The sequence below is a fragment of the Octodon degus genome, unplaced genomic scaffold (assembly GCF_000260255.1).
Source record: "Octodon degus isolate 3935 unplaced genomic scaffold, OctDeg1.0 scaffold00007, whole genome shotgun sequence".
In the NCBI taxonomy this organism is placed as follows: domain Eukaryota; kingdom Metazoa; phylum Chordata; class Mammalia; order Rodentia; family Octodontidae; genus Octodon; species Octodon degus.
The window spans coordinates 24,953,937-24,969,834 of NW_004524583.1; positions in this window are offsets into that span (position 1 = coordinate 24,953,937).

The window sequence follows — 15,898 nt, forward strand, 5'->3', positions numbered from 1 at the left end:
CTGCTCGCTTGAGACGGGATGTTGATTCTCTGCCTGTCCCACTACTGCATTTGGGAATCACACGGCATTTGATTCCGCAGACTCCCGGCTGGAGCACTCGTTATTTGCCTCCAAAATGCCCACAGCTTGCTTCTGACCCTTCCTTGATGTAGGAGATATTTAGGTGAGACTCTGGACTTTCCGCTTGGTAAATTGGGGCTGGACTGAGGTAAGAGGTTTGGAGTTACTGACATGGAATCCATTGTGCATGTCAGGAAAACATGAAGTTTAGAGATGGAGGCAGTGGCAGAATGCTACAGTGTTCTTGTGCGTGCGGTGGTAGGCACTGGAGTGTGTTGGCTGGTGGCTGTCATGGGGCCTTTGTCCTTGGAGATCTCTGAGCACAAATGTCGAAAGCTCAGGTTAAAGGGCTCCGTCTACTCTCCTTGGAGGCAATCAAACAGTTCCTTGTTTCCTACCAATTCTTATCCTATTACGTAAGTACCATTTTAAAGTCATTTTTATTGGCGGAACCGGGGATTGAACTCAGGCCCTTGTGCTTGCCAGGCAAGCGCTTATTCTACTGAGCCATCTCCCCGGCCCCAGTCATTTTTAATAGTTGAAGGAAATAGTTACTACTAGCTAGTAAATCTGAAAAGGCCTTCTCACCTTTTGAATCTAAGGTTATGTTGAAAAGATTTACTAGTTTTGAAATTTTCCATTGAGAAAAATCAGTGTGGTGGATTGTCAACTGGTGGTTAACTTGTTATACCCAGCTGAACTAAACTAAGGTGGTACTGGGTGTGGGAGGCCCACCTGAGAATTGCTGTCAGCAGCATAAAAGGCAGAACTGATGGGGAAGAGGAGAGGCTATTAGGAAAGCTGTTTGGAGAAGCTGGTGGAGTGGTTGGAAGCTGCTGGCTCTCTCGGACTATTCTGCTGGGTGAACTTGTCATGCTGGCTTTCCTGGTGAACTTGGCTGTTGTCATTGTAAGAGGGGCTCAGGACCTCGTTGTCACTAAGGATGTCTGCGGTTCATTTTGGGGAGCTCTGGTTTCACTTTGAATGTTGTTTTCTGGCTTTGGAAGGGCAGATGGTGCCCAGCCTAGTCTTCTGGACAAGGTTGTCACACTTGCTTTCCTGACAGGAACTCAGCTTTGCTCTTCATCTGAGGAGCTTGGGATCTCCCTGTTGCTGAGGGTGACTGTGGTACTTTCGGGGGAGCTCTGGTTCTCACCTTGAGCACTGCTTCCTGGCTCCAGTTCAGATTCCCTCAGCCTGCTGGCACAGACTTTCTAGCTCTCACCACTGACCTTTGGGCCTTCGCAGGCAGACCTGTGAAGTGGGCCTACATGAGACATTGTCACGGGCTCTAGACTTCCCAGTGGACTTTTGGAAGGCATTGTGATAGGCTTTAGGTTTTTTGCTGGATATTAGGATCCAGACCCTCAAATGGATTCTTTGGTTTCTAATGTGTGGACAGATTTCCTGCACTCTTTGTATATGGTTCTTTGGGTGATCCATTGTAAATAATCTCAAATGTGTCCTTTATTGTATTGCTCACTTTGCAAAAACCCCAAACCAAGACACTCAACATTCTGAAGTATATGGGGCTTAGATTTTTTTTAGGGGGTGGGTTGGGGATGTATGTAGTGTTTTAAGCATTATTTACAATTTACAATTTATTCACAAACTCTTACATGTCATGAGTTACATTTTATTCATTAAAAGCTTGCACAAACATTAAAAAAAAAAAAACAAAACTAAACTAAACCACTGGTTACATCCTGAACGCTTTATTTTTATTTTTATTTTTCTTGAAACAGAGTCTCACTATGCAGTTCAGGCTAGCTTTGAATTCACTTTGTAGCCCAGGCTGGCCTCAAACTCACAGTGATCCTCCTTCCTCAGCCTCCTGGGTCCAGGGATTACAGGCATGCACCACCACACCAGGCTTGAACTCTTTTTTTTTTTTTGTCCCCAGTTCCTTTGTATTTAAGATTCTTAAACTCTTTCTTAAACATTAATTTTGTTTGGCTTATCATACAGCAAAGCTCACTTGTTTTGGTGTATAGTTCTGTGAACATTTTAGCACATACAAGATTATGTAACCATGATTACTACTGGGTTACTATATTTATTTATTTTTGTGGTTGATACGGGGTCTCCCTATGCAGTTTGGACTCCTAGTGATCCTCCTGTCTCAACCTCCCTAGGTCTGGGATTACAAGTGTGCACAACCACACCCGGTTTCAGGGCCAGCATGGCACACCTAGGGCTGTGGGACCAGCATGGCATGTGGTACCAGGGATTGAACTCAGGACCTTGTGCTTGCCAGGCAGGCACTAAAGCCACCTAGCTATCTGCCCAGCCCTTAAGCTCTTTTAACATAGCATGCTTTTCCTCTTTGTTTATGTATAATATAGTTTACTCATATTTTTTCACCCCAGTTTACTCATATTAAAAAGGCCCAAGTTGCTGAATCTGACTTGTTATGTTCAAATAAATTGTATACAGTTTCTCACCATCAAAAGAGCTGTCACTATCAGACAATAATATGTACAATATATATCAATATGAACACCAATGTTCTATAGTTTTGAAGACATCATACTGTCTCAGAATGTTTTAACTTTTTAAAATCTGATTTAAGGGCCAGCCAGATAGCTCAGCACACTAAAGCACCTGCTTAGGCAAGCTCAGGGACCTGGGTTGGATCCCCAGCCCGCCTTGCTGGCCCTGCCCCCAGGGTACACTGAGATGGTGATTGAGACTGGGTGTGTTGGTGCTCCCTGTAATCCCAGCTCTTGGGAGGCTGAACACAGGCGGATCACTATGAGTCCGATCTATGTAGTAAGATCTTGTAGACCCTGTGCTAATAATAAAAAAAAAAATCTCTGATTGAAACCATGGCATAGATTTACAATTAATTGTATTGTACAGTACTTTCACTCACTTAGTGTAGGATCTGCCTTTCTTGTTGTCTATTTTACATTTTTTCCCAAAAGTTGTTCAGGAAAACCAAACATAGTGGGATATATCTGTAATCCAAGCTCTCTGGGAGGCTGAAGTAGGAGGATTCTAAGTTGAATCCCAGCCTGGGAAACTTAGTGATACTGCAAGACCCTGTCTCAATAAATCAGTCAGTCAATCTGTTAAAAGTTGCGCAGGAAAGATTGCAGAAAATATAACTTTTACTGTACATCATCAAAACCAAGTCTTCATTGCACTGGATTTATGTGTCCCCAAAACACTACAATCAAGGTAAAGAAATGAACTTGGAAATTCTATCTGTATTTATATGGTTTATTTATTATTTTTTTCTTTTTGGCGGAACTGGGGATTGAACTCAGGCCCTTGCGCTTGCCAAGCAAGCGCTTATTCTACCAAACTATCTCCCCGGCCCCTATATGGTTGATTTAGACACAATAAAAAGTTTTGGTCTTCTGGACTTCCAAGGAAGAATTAATATTACATGCAGAGTCTTTATTGTAGACACCAATGAGTTAAATGTCAGATTTGCCTTCCTGTTTGTATGTAACTTCTTGGTAATTTGCCATAAGCTAAGTGAGGACACACACAGAGAAATAATAATACAGATAATGTAGTGATGATTTTTGGTTATGTTATCTCTGTAGAGGGATAGAATAGACATCTGTAATTTTTAGATAGCTGAGTTGAAAAAGTCAATGCTCTGTCCTTCAGTAATCACAGTTAACACACTGAATTGTGTTCTGTTAAACATTCCCCTTTCTTTCCATCACGTCTACAGAAAGGGAGGCTATTAAAAGGTAGCAAGCATAATAGGGTTAAAAAAATATCTGGAAATTTAGTGCATGGTGCCAGAAAAGAAGTCATAATAGTTAAATATAACAAGGTTGGGTTGTGTGTATTCTTCCAATTTGAGTCATTTGCTTTCAAAGCTATTATTTCAACCTTACTGATAACCACTCTTCAATTTAAAAAAAAAAAAGTGGCCATTAACATTCACTCACTTTTTGCAGGGTTCCAACAAATTTTTTAATCCAACGAGCTATTTTACTATACACAATAGATGTGGTCTTAGCCAATAATCTTTATTGTTAACAACATCCAATGGTTTTTTAACAATTACATGACATCCATTGTCCTCCGCTTTCTTTCTGAAGCAATAATGCCCTCTAAAGCACCCAACTAGTAAGGTACACAAGGTACCGCTGTCATGAAGCCACCCTGGCTGTCACTAATTCAATTATGCGACTCAAGGACTTTCTTCAGTGCTGCAGAATGGCCCTGCTGCTTCCTGGCTTCCGACATCCACCTGAGCAGCTTGTGCTTGCTTGGGCTCTGAAATGTGTGTTTATGTTGCTTGTCTTTTAAAATGGTTTTGTCATAAAGAAGAAATTTCAGATTTCTTTTCATGGTACTGGAAAGCAAACTCATGATCTTTCACTTGAAAGTCAGATGCTTATGTCACTGAGCTATATGTATATATATATTTTTTTTGACATAAGATCCAATTTATTTGGAATGTCCAAAATGAGACAAATTTATGTAAACAAAAAACATATCAGTCATGGGCTGGTGCTGGGAATGAACACTTTTACACTGATACAAATGTTCTAAAATTGAATTGTTCTAATAGCTCAACTTCATAAACTTACTAAAAGTTGTTGAGTGGTGTACCTGTATGTAATGGATACATTTTATTTCAGTTTTTATTTATTTATTTATTTTGGCATCTAGGTTTTTTTTTTTTTTTAGAATACAAAATGTTTGGGACTGGGGAGATGGCTCAGGAGAATAAGTGCTTGCCTGGCAAGCACAAGGGCCTGAGTTCAATCCCAGGTTACACACAGACACACAGACACAGACACAGACACAGACACAGACACAGACACAGACACACACACACACACACACACACAAATGTTTAATAAAAATGGGAAAAACTCACGAGACTATTCACAGAAGACAGAGGAGTAAATCTGAATGACCAATAAAATATTAAAAGATGTATCTCATTATTAGAGAAAACTTTTTTTTTTTTGTTTTAGGGAAGGAAAAGTTTATTTAGCTCACAGTTTTGTTTTTTTTTTTTAATTAATTTTATTGAGAAAAAAATGCAGTGTGATAGCTTCAAAACAGGTTGGTATGAGAGTTACAACAATTAATACATTGCATATTGTTGTCTTTGTAGTAGTCATTCATAGCACAAGATGCAGACATGGTATCCTGTCCAAACACTATTAGTACAGATGTTTCTTCTTATTGAAGTAGGAGAAAGTAGCTATATATCTATCCTGACCATTTTGTATGTACAGATACAAAATTGTCCTTCATTTATATCACCTTTTTTTTGTTCAGTTTTGTCAGAGATGGGTATTCCATTGCCATCCAAATATTGTAGGTGCATGAATTCAGCAAAATATTCCAATATAGTTCAGTAGTCCACAATAATAGTGGGTTGTCCACAAGACTGGCAATGTCCAAATCTGATGACTTGAGCCTTCCACAGCTCAGCATATTAACATGGCTCCACTTTTTTTTTTTTTTTGCGGAACCGGGGATTGAACTCAGATGGCTTCACTTTTCATACCTCATTTCTACACTTTTCTGCTGGATGGCTAAAACCAAGATAAAGCAAGACCTTTATAACAAAGAATGTAACTTTTGTGTCTGACACAGCCAGTCAAGACCCCTCAGGGCTTATCTCGAAACCCTGTACCACAGTTTGTAGATCCTTTGTCAGTGTCAGCCATGTGAATGAATCACGGCCATTGCTTGACCAATTTGTTCTCTGTGAAAGCCTGAGAGAATGTTTTCTCTCCATGTGACTCTCCTTAGGCACACACTACATCATCAATCACATTCCTCTGTGGTTCCGTGATCTCCTTGATCAGAAAATTTAGGGCACAACTGAGTTGCATGATGTTACTACCGTTTAGGTTCTCCTATGTCCGAGTCCTCACTGACCTTGAAAGGCTAGGGCCAAAATGTTTGCTGTCCTTTCAGCCTTCTTCTTCTCTAATTTTTGTTTTGCAAACTTAGGTTATTAACCCTCCAGAAGAGAAGCTTATTATTGTCCTACAATATATGCAGGTAGGTTTAACCTCACTATCTGTCTGAGTATCAAACATCTTAGGCATAAGATGGAACATCTTTTAAAAAAAAACATTTACTTGAGATACAGTCTGGCTATAATTGGTGTGTCAGGACAAGCAGTATGTATTTAGAAGACCAGATTGACAGGCATTCCAAGCATGACCCCACTATTACACATTGCTATCTTTGGTGCAATCGCTCAGTTCACAGGTATCAGCATATGTAGTTAGTCAGGGTGAGAATCCCACCATGTAACTGCTAGTTTCAACAACCTGCTGATAGTTCTCAGGATCTTTGCCTTACCCATCTTGTATGTATAAATGTATGGCTTTGCCCCTGTCATGTTTCCTAGCTTTTCTCCTTGCCCTCTCTTCGTTGTCTAATCCTCAAGTTCTTGCTTTCCTTTTAATTGTGTTATACCTTTCTATTTGCATTTCTTCTTTTGAGTTCTTATCTTAGGAAGACTATGCAATATTTACACACGTGGGTCTGATTTATTTCACTTATGAATATATCTTCAAGTGGCATCTACTTATATATGAAGGCTTCCAGCTTTATAGCTGAGTAATACTCCATTGTATAAAAATACCACATCTTTTTCATCCATTCTTTAGGTGACGGGCATCTTGGTTGTTTCCAAGATTTGGCTATCACAAATTGTGCTGTTATAAGCATAGGTACACATATATCGCTATGATATGATGTTTTCAGTTCCTCTGGGAAAAATTCCAGTAGGGGGATAGCTGGTTTGAATGGGATTTCCAGTCCTAGTTTTTTAAGGAGTTTCCACACTGATTTCCATCATTGAACTATATCCCTGGCCCTTCAAATCATCATCATCATCATCTGATATGCAGCTCAGACTCATAGTGGTACTCCTGTCTCAGCCTTCCTAGTATTGGGATTACAGGCATGCACCACCACGTCTGGTTTTGGTGGCCGGCATGGTGCACCTGGGATCCCGGGGCTGGCACAGTATGTGATACTGGGGATTCAACCCAGATCCTTGCACTTGCCAGGCAGGTGCTTAGACTGCTGAGCTATCTCCCCAGCCCCTATTATTTTACTTGTTCAACGTCACCATAGAAGCTACAGGCAGCTGTCGTTTGTGCAAGCATGCACCAGGGCATCTTAGGAGAAAGATCAGGCTGTCTGCTGACACCAGCAAGCTCAGAGCGGAGCCCCAGACACTTCTGCTTTTCCTCATACCATCTGTTCCATATTTCTAGAGCTGAATCTTTCTGGGGTCATGTGATTACTGTTTCTTCTCTCCAGTGGGTAGGTTAGTATGAGTTGAACTATAGACTATATAGTCAAAATGCAGTAAAGTTCAGAAAGGAGAGAGGATTAAACTGTGCATCTGATAGCGATTGTGGCATTTACCTTGGCAAAGCCCATTTGGCTTCAGCCCACAATTTTCTCCTTTAAGAAAGTGGAAATAGCGTTAGACACATCATGAGTCATTATGTAATGCTTGTTGCGAAGGAATCCCAAATAATTTCTTCTCTTACAAAACTTTGGTGTTAAGCTCATGATGGGGTTTAGCTTTCCTTTCTAAATTTTTAGGTAATGAAGACAGATGCTCATATCTGTTTGATAGATTGGGTTCCACAGTGAGTGCAGTGAACAATCATTTGAAATGATTTTGTCTTTTTCTGGTCCTTCTTGGCTGATGGTTGTAGCTCTCATTGTTAAGTCCTTAAGTGCAGGACTCTGGCATTCCTGAGGTGGGTGGCCTGCTCTTGCTACTCACTGACCTGTGGAACGACCAACCAGTTGTTTTTCCAGGAACAACAGCTACAAACTCGCTGGTAGATGATAATAGTTACGCTAATGGCGAGGGCCATGGTTCAGGGGCAAGGCGATTGCGTGCATGTGTGAGGCCCTGGGTTCAATCCCCAGTAGAGGGTTGACAAGTTAGGCTAAGAGGGTGCTGCACACCCAGTGCTGCTGTCTAAGCGAGCAATGGCTCCTGGCAGTCCAGAGGTGCTGAAGACATGGCAGAAGAACCTGAGTCTTTTGTAAGGCAGAGCACTGAAGAAGGAGGCTGTACTGCTTGTGTCTAAGTTACCAGTCTCTGCTATTTAGAAAAAAAGACTGCTCAAGGTGTTGTCTAACACATCCTTGGGGTCATCCTTGTACATGTTTTTTCTCTCTGTCTCACAGAGTTAACACACCCCAACCTGTGATGGGCACCCGAGATAGGTGGCACCTGTGACGTTCAGAGGAACAGGAAATAGGTAAAACATCAGACTAGTCAGTAGGGTAATGCTGAACATCTGAAAACGTTGGCTAATCGTCTTCATCAGATTTATTTAGTGTTTACCAATCAGAGGAAGATACGCACAATTGACATTAAGTCGACAGCAGGAATAGGAGAGGTAGCACTGGGTCATCAGTAAAGAAACTCCTGGAAAAAAAAAAAGTGAAAAAGAAGAAAAAAAAGAATGGAAATTTCAGTTCCCAAATACCTGAGTTCAATTTTTATTTTTTTTGTCCAGAAGAATAAATAGACTTAAATATGAATCATTTTTGTACAGGTTAATTTTTTGGGGGGTACCAGGGATCGAACTTGGGACCTTGTATTTGCCAGGCAGACGCTTACGCCACTGCACTATCTCCCTGGCCCCTGTACAGGTTAATTAATATCATCAGTGAAACACTAGGTAATCAACATGATGGGCGCTGTTCTTGGTTCTGTACAACTACTAGACACAGGCACATTTCTTATTAGCTGAGTGCAGAAAGATTTTACGTTTTTATGTGAATTACAAAATGCTGATTCAGGTCAGGCACTATGTTCTGGGAGGCTAGAGAGAAGTGTAGCCCAGGGGAATACAGAAGCCAAGGCTAGCATCCCTGCCCAGCTGGGCTTGGGTGGTGGATGTCAGCATGCATATTAGGAGAGTTTAATGTAGGAACACTTTACAGATACACTGGCAGAGTAAGAAGGACCATAAGGGATGGAGAATCAAAGGCACTAGATATGCCAGGGATCTCTCTGATGGCCCCTGAACCCAAAGAGAATGAGCAGGCTCAGTGTGGCTGCTGCACTTCTGGGTGCAGCTGTAGGCAGGGCCACCTGATTGGAGATAGAGACTTCAGGAACTTGCGTTGTTAGTGGGCAAGAATTTGGTGAGTAGGGCCATGGAGCTAGCTCAGTGGTCTAAGTGCCTGCCTAGGCAAGCACAAGGACGCAGATTCAATCCCCAGTACTACATGCTGTGATGGCCACCAAGACTGGATGTGGTGGTACAGGCCTGTAATCCCAGCACCGGGGAGGATGAAACAGGAAGATCACTACAAATCTGAGCTGCATAGTGAGACCCTGTACCAAATACATTTAAAGTTTTTTTATTGAGTAGAGGGGAGGATGTGGAGGGCTGGAGGAAAGGACAGGTGGAGCGCAAGACATCAGTATGGTGTGGTTGGGAGGCTGCACTGGAACGCTGACACGGGGAGACACCAGTGGCCTATGAGACCATGGCCATGTCCTCTGAGGAGGTTTCTAACTGAGTACTTGCCATCTACTTGTGCTCCAAAAAACTTGGAGAGAGAAGACATCAGAGATCATCTATGTGGAGGCTGGGGAGATGGCTCAGTGGAATAAGCGTTTCCCTGGCAAGCGCAAGGGCCTGAGTTCAATCCCCGGTTCTGAAGAAAAAAAAAAAATCATCTATCTGGCTTCATTTCATTTGGCATTCATGAGAAATAGCCAAAATGTCCATATTAGTGGCCACTGAGTTTCTAAAAAAGAATGTGTTTATTCACTCTTACAAAATTTTTGAGATGGTTTATTAAATAGGGATTCTCTATCTCAGTGTCATGCTGGGAGCGCCTGGCTCCTCGCTCACACAGCGCTATCGTGTGTGTGTGTGTGTGTGTGTGTGTGTGTGTGTGTGTGTCTTCCTCATGGCTGCCCCTCAGGCTGCCTGAGTGAGGAGCTGACCATGCAGGTCCTGGGAGGACATTTCCAACCTATGAGACATGATGTACTGGGTCAATTCACACGCTAACTTTCATTCTCTCAGCTGAATGCTGGGCATCTTTTTCAGTAGTGTATGTTTCTGATACATAATCATTACACTCATCTTGGTGAATTGGGCCGCAGCATTAGCTTTTCAATATATTTAATAAATATTTCTGGGTCGGGCAATAGCTCATGCCTGTGGTCCCAGCTACTTGGGAAGCCGAGGCGGATTATCTGAGACCAGGAGTTAAAGGCCAGCTTGGATGACATTCTGGGACCCGATCTTAAAAACAAGAAAAGCAGACAAAGCAGAAGCTAAACATTCTTGGCATTTTCACGATGTACCAGACTGTAGTTATTAAAGATTCAGTTCCTTGGGAGTGACTGAGTCCCCAAAGCTAACAGTGGAGCGCACGACTCACCCTGAAGCTTGCCTCGCTTACGGACGGACTGAATGAAGTCTCCTCCTCCAGGGTGCTTCCTCACGAGCCCACCACTGTCCTCACCAAGTATTTGCTGGTCAAATGAATAAGCCGTCAAAGAGAGAAGCATTGTGATTGTGATGTTTTAAAACAGCACACAAGATGATCATTTATCTGGATTCCCTAAATCTAGCCTCAGTCAGTCCCACCGTGGAGCACGGGACCTGAGCCCTCTTGTCCACCGACATAATCCCAGCTCCCGGTGCAGAAATGGGTTCCAGGCAGCACACAGTCCCTATCTGCTGTGTAAATGAGTGTACAGAACACCTCGAAAGCACGATTGCATGGAGTGGGGGTGTCTCCCTACAGGAGGCTGCCGTTAGACTATGTTAAGTAGTCCCTTAGACTTTTAATGCCTATGTGTTGTAAATGCTTCTTAACTTTTCCCCAGTTTAATTTCTTTTGTGAGTTCTAGACATGGAGTTGTTTAAATAGCTTAAGTACAAGGGTGGGAGCAAACAGCCACGTTGGTGAGGCTGTGCGTGAGGGCACTGTGAGCTTGAGCCCCGCTGTTGTCCTGCAGCCTCAGCCCGGCGCGTGGACACCTGCCAGGCACCTCAGGGCCGCTGGCCACAGAGCCGTTGGCTCCTGGGCTCCTTTTACCTTTGTTCTTTCTCTGTATGTTGAACCCAGGGCCTTCTCTGAATTTTTCCCCCACCGCCATTAAAATCACATTAAGCCACTCTAAAGTGCTTCGCAGAAACACCAAATGCGAAGCACAACTGCGAGAACAATTATCCACCCGTGTGTGATGGTTATTACTTTAATTTGTAATCTAAGTGACATTCGCTTTAAAGAAGTGAGTATTGGGGTGTGCAGCCTCCCCCCAGGCCACATGAGCTCCACAAGGAGTGTGCCACAGGTTTTTTCTTTAATAAGTAGCTTCCACCCCACCGCTTTCTTAATTATGGTACCTGAGGGTAAATTCCTGTTTATTGGCTTATTTATTTATTTAGTACTGCCAGGGATCGAACCTAGGGCCTTGGGCTTGCTAGTAAAACACTGTGCCACTGAGCAACGCCCTTAAGCCTTGCTTAGTGGGCCTTTAAAAATTGCATTTTTAAATTTGCCATTAAGCACAAACAGAGACCCAAGTTCAAACTTCTTTTCTGGCTGGAAGCGGAGAGTCAGACGGAGTTATATTGTCAGGTGGTGATGGATATGAGATCGCCCGAACACAGCTGCGTGTGCAAATTTTCTGTCTCGCGGCTTTCACTGTGTGTCACGATTCCTCCCTCTGCTGACACAGCGGAGGCTTTCGGGTGTCTGTGAGCTCCAGGAGCACTCGGCGCGCTGCAGGTGCAGGCAAGGTGCGCTGTGTGAGGGATCTGCATTTATATTTAGGAAGAAAGTAGAAGATGGCCAGGGCTGCGTGCCCCTGCCCACCCCAGTGCAGGGTGGTGATGAGGGGGCGCGGGAACCTGAGGCTGAGGTAGGATGCATCCTACTCACTTGAGTGAAAGATTATTTAAGGTGAAAACCTCCACTCATACACAGGAAGACAAACTAAAATACAAAAGAGGTGAAAAAAGCCCGAGACACTTGGGTGAAATCATGTGTCGGACATGCACTAGGAGTGCAATTATGCACACACCACGTTCAGTGTGAGTGTGTCTCCCAATTTGTGGCTTTGAAGAGGCTCCCTCTTCACCAATACATAGGACTCTTCGCTAGGGCTCGGTTTTTCATTGTGTAGTATTCCCAGCAAGTTTTTACTAAAGGTGATGAAATGTAATGAAACCTATACCTTTAGTCTGTTCTTCTATGATGGTTATTTTGGATGCTACATAAAAAAAAAATAACCTAGAGGCTGTGCATATCGAGGCCAGGAGTAGAGCAGGGGCCTAGTATGTGCAAGGCCCTTGGTTTGACTTGTAGCACAGAAAAAGAAAGTGGGGAGGGTTAGGGAGGGGAGGAGAGGGGAGGAGAAGAGAGGGGAAGAGAGGGAGATGTTTTGAATCTTCTATAGAGATAGAAAAATAATCTGCTTCTGGCTGAAATATGATACATGGAATCTCAGGAAGTATAATTTGGAATTAGTTAAGCATCTAAGAATGTCTTCTGAATTTAGAGAATTGATTTCAAATTTTTTGTTCTATTCTTTTTATTTTTGAAACAAGGTCTCTCTATGTGGTTCAGGATGATTTTGAACTCAGTGCATGCAGACCAGGCTGGGCTCCAACTCACTATGATCCTCCTCCTTCAGCCTCCTAAGTGCTGGAATTAGGTGTGCACCACCATGCCTGGCAAGAAATTCCAAATTTATTAAGGATAAAATTAACTACATTTTTGCTACATTCCATCACTTTTACCACGAACTGAAAAACAGAGATGGTCAACTTTTCTGCTGTGCTTTGGCATGTTGTAGGTATTTTAACAAATAAGCACAAAGCAGAAAAGTGGCTTGATAATATATTGACTTAGGCTGCTTAAAATTTATGATGTATAATAATGTCTGTTAGGGTTGGCGAGATAGCTCAGCAGACTAAGTGCCTGCTTAGGCAAGTGCAAGCACAGGGACCAGGGTTCGATCCCCAGTACCACATGCCATGCTGGTTCCACCCCTGAGCACACACTAGCCGGCCACAGAGACTTGGAGTGGTAGTGGATGCCTGTAATCCTAGCACGGGAGAGGTTGAAAACAGGAGGATCGCTGAGTCTGAGCTGCATAGTGAGACCCTGCACAAAATACATAAATAAAATTAATAATAATAAATAATAATAATAATAATAACAATAATGTCTGTTATGGCTTGTGTCTAGGTGTCTCACCAAAGCCTCACATAGATGTAAGTGAGGCTCTTTGCAGGTGGCTGGATCTAGGGTGTGTGGTGCTGGGGTCAAAGGTGTGATGCTGGGATTGATTCATGGTGTGATGCTAGGATTAAGGCTGCCCCACCCTAGGTGTGAGGTGGTGCAGATAGAATATAAGGGACAGAAGGGGGCTGTTGTTGCTGCTGCTGCTTCACTACCTCACTGCTTGCTGCCTTCTGCCCACCATGAGCTGTTTCTCCTCTATACTGCCACCTTGCTTTGGAGCCAGCCGACTGTGAGCTGGAACCTCTACCACCTGTGAGCTAAATAAAACCTTCCTTCCTTAACCTGTGGGTATTGGGCATTTTGTTTCAGCAATGAAAAAAGTAACTAAGAAAATAACAAAACATTTAAAGTATTTCCAAAAGTACCTGTAATTCTGCACACAGTTGGGAAGGCAAGGTTGCAAAATGGAATAAGCCCAGACAGACAAGGGCTCGGCCTAGTGGAAGTCCCCTTCTTGCACATACTGATCAGTAGCTCTCTTCCATGTGCTCATGGAGGGCTTGAGGCTGACAGAAGCTCTGCTGGCCTCAAGTTGTCCCTGAGTTGTCTCCACCACAGTGAGCTGTAGGGAGAGAAAGCACAGAATGAGGAGAGAAGGTGTTGTGGGCCAACCCTGGAGGTGGCACAGTCCACTGGGGCAGTCAGGCACGTGGCCATCTAGCTGTGGGAATCCCCTCTTTTCCTGAGAGGAAGGAGTATGAATTTTGCCAATAGCCAGGAGCTCTTCTCACAATCTGGTGCTGGCCAAGCCCAACAGAGTGTGTGATGCCCGCTATTTCCTATAATCACATTGATTACATTGATCACATCTGTTACATCCCAAACATGCATTTCACTAATGTATGGATAGGATACCTCCTTCCTGTCTTGCTACTCTAATGTCATAGTGTATTTTTTATTTGGGTAGTTACTTAAATCCTAACTTGTTACAAAAAGAATTGGACATGCCACAAAATAGAAAGATAAAATAACGTGGCATTAACTAGTACTTTTCATGGTTCTCAATAACCTTTACAATTACAATGCTTCAGTTAAATTTAGTAAAACTTATCCCTTAGAGTGGAGATAGTTTTGGTCTTATACATATCATATGTACCGAAATCTTGAAATGATTATTTTTGTACACATGGATGTTTATTTGGGTGAAACAATTTTTTTAGATAGGGTCTCACAAAATACTTCAAGCTGGTCTTGAACTTGCTGTGTAGCCCGGGCTGGCCTGAGTGACCCTCCTGCCTCAGTCTTCTTAGTGCCGAGATTACAAGAGTGTGTCACCATGACCCGCCTGAAGCAATTTTTTAAGGATACATTCCTAGAAGTGAGAATATTGGATCAAAAGGAATACAAAATTTCCAATGACTGTATTTCCAGTATTGGCAAGGTATGTATAGAGGTCGGTCAATGAGGCTTTAAACTCATCCACTCAAACTGTTCTTTTCTTCATTTTGCAGTGTTGGGGAGGAAACCTAAGGTATCACGTATGTTAGGCAAGTTCTCTACCACTGAGCTATACTTCCAGCCCCTAGTTTATTTTTCTTTGATTGCATATATATATGAGAGAGAGAGAGAGAGAGAGAGAGAGAGAGAGAGAGAGAGAGAGAGAGTGAGTCTCATTATACAGTTCAGACTTGTAGAAATCCTCCTGTTCCAGCCTCACCCCCAACACTGAGATTCCAGGAGTGCACGACCATGCCAGCACAGTGTGCCTGGGGTGTTGGGGCCCACACAACATTCGACACCAGGCATTGAACTGGGGACTTTGTGCTTGCCAGGCAGGCGCTTAGACCACCAAGCTATCTCTCTAGCCCCAATGTTTTCTTACTATTTCCTCCTTTCTTTTGGAAAATAGTTCTTACCAACTTAGAGTCAGTACTGAGCATAGTAATACATACCTATAATCCCACATGTGGAAGGCTAGAGCAGGAGGATTATTGAGAATTCATGGCCAGTGTGGGCTACATAGTGAGTTTAAGGGTGGTCTGACCTACAGAGAAAGAACATATCTTTAAAAAAATCCCTACCTACCTAACTATTTAGATATAGATATAAATATGGTAGGGGGAGAAAGTGAATGACTTATTGAATATCATCAAATATGCCACTTGGAAGTAAAATTCTTTAACTAATTTGCCTGAGACAATCATTGAACACTGTATGTGTTTAGGGAATCTTCGCAGGCATATGCTAAATATGTACAGTTTTTGCCAACTATGCATCAAATAGATAGGGAATTTTTTTTTTTTGGAAACAGAGTCTTGCTATGTATTTTAGGCTGGCTATGAGCTCACTTGTAGCACAGGTTGGCTTCCACAAGGGACTCACTCTGCCTCAGCCTCCCAAATGCTGGGATTACAGGTGTGTGCCACCACTCCTGAGCTGGAATATTTGCTTTAAATGGGACATATGTAAAGCCCATGCGTTTTGTTTGGTTGAAGAAAACAAAGCACTAGCTCACTGGAAGCTCTTCCTTTCACTTCATGCTATTGAGGTGCTCCAGCTCTGAGCCACGTGTATTGCCTGCACGGGAACAATCCTCTTCTGTTTTAGGAACTTCGGACAAAAA